The sequence below is a fragment of the Nannospalax galili genome, unplaced genomic scaffold (assembly GCF_000622305.1).
Source record: "Nannospalax galili isolate Female #2095 unplaced genomic scaffold, S.galili_v1.0 scaffold1217, whole genome shotgun sequence".
NCBI lineage: Eukaryota > Metazoa > Chordata > Mammalia > Rodentia > Spalacidae > Nannospalax > Nannospalax galili.
Window position 1 is genome coordinate 519,593 of NW_008339068.1, and position 5,000 is coordinate 524,592.

Consider the following 5,000-nt stretch of genomic DNA (forward strand, 5'->3'; position numbering starts at 1 on the left):
GACAGTACCTGAAAGGGGGAGTGAGGATTGAAAGAAAGAACAAGAGACAGAAAAGATACTTGGGAGGGCTGTCAGTAGTGCCTGCAGCCGCGGTTTATTTCAGCTCCGCCTCTTTATACAGAAGAACTCAATTCGTTTCAACAGCTGTTTTTCCACCTGTATCTGAGGGTCAAGGAGTGGTCAAATACTTCAAAGCCTTCTTTGATCTTTTTGGCTACCACTATTGCCTCCAGGTCAGATATTGTGAGGCTCTCCATATAAACACATTCCTCCTGATTTGGCAGATTAGGTACTGGTGTGCAGAACACAAACTCAGTAAACAAGCCTGCCACAGCTCAATGTACATAATAGACTAACAGCTCCCAACAGGATCTGACACCTTCTTCTGACCTCGGGCACTGTGTGACAAGCATGCACTTACACACATGTGGGCAATACACTCATACACATAAAATAAAAATAATAAATAAAATATTTTTCAAAAGATCACTAATTTGATTAAAGTGATGGATGCCTTTACTTCTCCTTCACATCTCCTAGGCACCAGTCAAGGGTTTTCTTTTCCCTACAGAAAAGAGTTATGCAATTTGGGAGTCTTTCAGATAGACCCACTGAAGGGATACCCCAATTGCCTCACCCTGAATCCTTGTTCAGCATGGAAGAAACCAGAGTGGTCTGCATCCCGATTCCCTATCTTCAAGTTGGGTAACCTCTTCAGAGGATGGTGTGATAAGTATAGTAGGCAGGAATTGGCTAGGACGTTAGGGTAAAAAGACCCCAAAGAAAAGTAGCCAGTTTCTTGGCTAAAAGTCAAAATGTCCTTGGGCTTCTTAGCAACATACTCTGTTCCAAAGGCCAAAAGTGTCAAAAGTATTTGGGAGATTTTATGTAGTCCCTAAAAGCCCCATTTAAGAGAGAGAGAGAGAGAGAGAGAGAGAGAGAGAGAGCATGGGGTTCCCTAGGAGACCAGAAGAAGGTGCTGGATTCCCTGGAACTGGAGTTATAAGCAGTTGTGATTGCCCAGTGCAGGTGCTAGGAACTTAACTCCAGTCTTCTGGAAGAACAGTACTAGCTCTTAACCACTTATCCATCTATGTAGTGTTAAAAAAATAGAAGAAAAAAATCGCTAATTTGATTAAAGTGATGGAAGCCTGGTAGATTCTTTTGGAAAAAAGATGTTAGGGGCTAGAGAGATGATGGTTGTTCTTGCAGAAAACCCGGGTTTGACTCCCAGCACCCACAACTGTCCATAAATCCAGGTCTGGGGGATCTGACAGCCTCTCCTGTCCTCCAAGGGCATTGCACAACACAGGTGCACTTACCTACATCCAGGCAACACACACATATACATAAAATAAAAATAATAAATAAAAATTTTTTTAAAAAGAAAGAAAAAAGGCAGAAAGATTAGAAATATCCCACAGAAATCTGATGTTCTAGCTTCTTTTCAATTGCAATGATAACACTGACCAAAACCAACTTGGGGAAGAAAGGGTTTGTTTTATCATATATCTCCTGGGTCATAGTTTATCAGGAGCCCAAGGTAGGAATTCAAGCAGGAACATGGAGGCAAGAGCTGAAGCACAGGCCATGGAGAAACACTGCTCATCAGTTAAGAGCACTGACTGCTCAACCTGCTTTCTTATACAATACAGGACCACTTGCCCAAGGGTGACACCACCCACCCACAGTGGGCAGGGCCCTCCCACATCAGTCAACAGTGAAGAAAATTTCCCCACAGACATGGCCCCCATCCAGTCCAATGGAGGCAATTCCCAACTGAGGCTCCCTGTACCCAGGTGTGTCAAGTCGAATCTGTCCAGCACACCTGATATGCCCAAATACATATACCTGAGCTGTATTGTGATCATGGCTTTTGGAAAATAGAATCAAATTCTTTCAAAACCCCAAGTTTCTTGAGGGAGCTATATTGACAAAAGCACTACAACCTGGACTAAAAGTGGCTGACTGAGAGGTAAAAGAGTCGTCTACAGGTGGGGGTCAGACAGGGAGCCTGGTTAGTCATCAGAAAGCGTGTGTTTTTCCAGCTATCTCTTCAGCTAGTACAAAGGAGGAGGATGGAAAGGAAGGTTCTCAGAGGACAGAGCCAAGGGTCATGCAGAGCTGCAGATGGAGCCACAGCCAGGCAGCAGATCAGGGGCTCATCAAGGAATACCCAGGATCCCGGATGCATATCGTTCTGTATGGCTGAGTTTGTAGGTGGTTTTTTAAAATCACCAAAGTTGATAAATAGAAATGAAATGGATTGTAATCAAAGGCAGCAGAGGGATGTGGTCACTTTTGCCTAGCACTTGACTCTTAGAAATCAGTTTCTATGAAAGTATTTTCCATGCTGTTCAATCTTTAAATAAAAATGTTTTTGCCATGCCTCTTCCTGGACTTCCGCTACATTTGAGATACAGGAGTGACAGAAATCTTGTCCTTTAAGTTCAGAGATGTCTAGATCAAGAGAATGCTCACAGGTCTTTACATACATCACAAGAGCTTGGGCTCTGATTGGATGAGAGTTTGGGAGCCTTGCAGGTGGGGGTGAATGTGTTTTACATGTAGATCTAGGAGCATGGAGCGTGGTAATTGAAGCTGTTGGCCCTGTTCATCACTTACTGCTCTTCGGATCCTCCCATCAGAAGGGGGACAATGCTTCTCTGCCCTTCATTAGGGCACTGACCTGTTTCTTACTTTAACTACTGGGATGGTAGAACACAACACAGGCAGAGCCTGGGAACCTGCTCTCCTAGTTGGACGGTCCACTTGCACTTCTGCTATCGCCATGAAAATGGGCCCCTGCCAGCTGCTACCCCTCCGGCAAGGACCCCAGAGTCAACATAAGAAAGAGGTCTGAGCCCCAATCACAGGGCTAAGGTATGCACACCAGGACTCACGGCTGAGGCGGAGCTGGCTAAGCCTAGCCAAGCTGATTGCATCTGCCCTGCTGAACCCAGAGTACTAGAATGAATGTGTACTGTTGATGCAGCTGAACTTGGGGTGATTTGTTGGGAAGTGTTACTGTGGGGGTGACTGACTACCTCAGCCGTGATTCCCACACCTGCCCCCCAACACCCATCAGGTACCAAATGATGGGAACATAAGACTTTGGTTTATTGAAAGAATTCAGATTGTGATCTAGGGGGAAAACAACGAATGAGACAAATGAAGGGCCTCTTGGGAGTGGAGCAGGGAGCTCATAGTCTGAAGAGGGGGCTCCAGTCAGTCAGTCTTAGTAAAATTTATAGTACCCTATGGGAGGCACAGGCATGGTGACAGGCAAAATACAGTAGAGAGGAACCTCTCTCAAGCAATGGGAGTATAATTCAGGAGTAGAGCATTTGACTACAGATCCAGAGGTCCTGGTTCAAATCCAGGTACCTCCTACTAGTCCTTCCCTTTTGTCCAAACCTAGAATTGTCTTCTCTCATTAGTGTTCTGCTTACAAGTCACCCTCAATGCTGTCCTTCCTAGGACCTTGTCAGTTTCCTTTGGGGACATCAGATATCTGTGTCAGGATTCCATTGTTAATGATCTGTGGCCATAAGATGTTCTTAGTCACTCTGTAAACCTCATAGTATGGAGGGATGTGCTGAAATCGGAGGTTACCCCAAACAAACGACTATGGATGCTCCATAGGAGGGGAGGGGCAGGGAGAGTCAGTCATGCCTTCTATCTAACCAGCCGGCCTGAGTGGCACATGGGGGACAGACTAAGGATAGGGACGGGGAAGCCAGAGAGAGGGGGTGGGCTTTGCCATCTGGGGCAGCCACTGGGAGGTCACAAGGTCCCCTGCCACAATGTAGAGGGAAGCCCACTCATGCCCACACCCATTGATCTGTATGGAAGCCCAATAAATTCTTTGGTTCCCAAACTGGAGTTTGGGGAAATTATACCTCGTTTTGTCATAAGGACGGTGGAAGGAGGGGGCCGGATGCCACACACACCTCCCAGAAGGAATTTTAGCAACATCTGCCATCACCTATCGGCTCCCTCACCCATGTAAGGTATGAGACGACTGGATGTGAGCATTCCTTGGATCCCAAATATTTCAGGTCACCAAGTCTTGAGTATTTTTAGAAAGTGGAGTGAGTTCCCTAAACCTAGACAAGTGAAGTTTCAGTAGAAAGAATCCATGTCTGCTTCTGGAACAATATATGAACACCAACACAGCAGTTGGAGTGGGCAGCAGGCAAAGGACCCTAAAGAAAACAAGAGAACTCCAGATGATTCTTCAGAGCTGGGCACCTGGGAACCCAGAGTGTCACGGGTAAGGTAAGTGAGCCATAGATCACTTTAATTCCACTGGATGCAGACTGCTCATTGATCTGGTGGGCATCCAGTGGTGATTCACGACTGGCATCCATTCTGAATGGTCAGCGACTGCGCACGCTTCAGCATTTTAAGTGTCACTCCTTAGAATAAAGCTCCCAGCAAAGATCCAAACTTTCACAGACAGTTGTTGCTATTGTGCAGTCTGAAGGTCCAAGAAAGCCTGACAGTGTGGAGTCTTCAGGGCACACTTACCGTGGAAGCCTCCGCAGTCTAAAGTCTTACCAAAGTCAGAGGGGACATGCAGACTCCCCTCCACTGTGCTGATAGCCTCAGCTCTTTCTGCAGAGTGACTGAGGTTGCTCAAAACCAAAATCACAATTGTTGGATTACCACAGTGCTGGCTGGGCATTTGGCTCAGCAGCCAAAAGCACTTGCTGCACAAGCCGCCTGATGACCTGAGTTGGAACTGTCAGAAGCCATGTAACAGAGAGATATGGAAGCACATGTCTGTAATCCCAGAACTACTACAGTAAGATGAAAGGTAAAGACAGGATCATCCCCAAGAAGCTCACAGACCAGCTAGCCTAGGGTGTGCTGTCCAGCAAGCCACAAGACAGACACTGCCTCAAACAAGATAGAAGGTGAGGTCTGACATCTGAGTTGTCCTCTGACCTCCATATCTGTTCTGTGGCACACACATGCCCCCACACACACATATT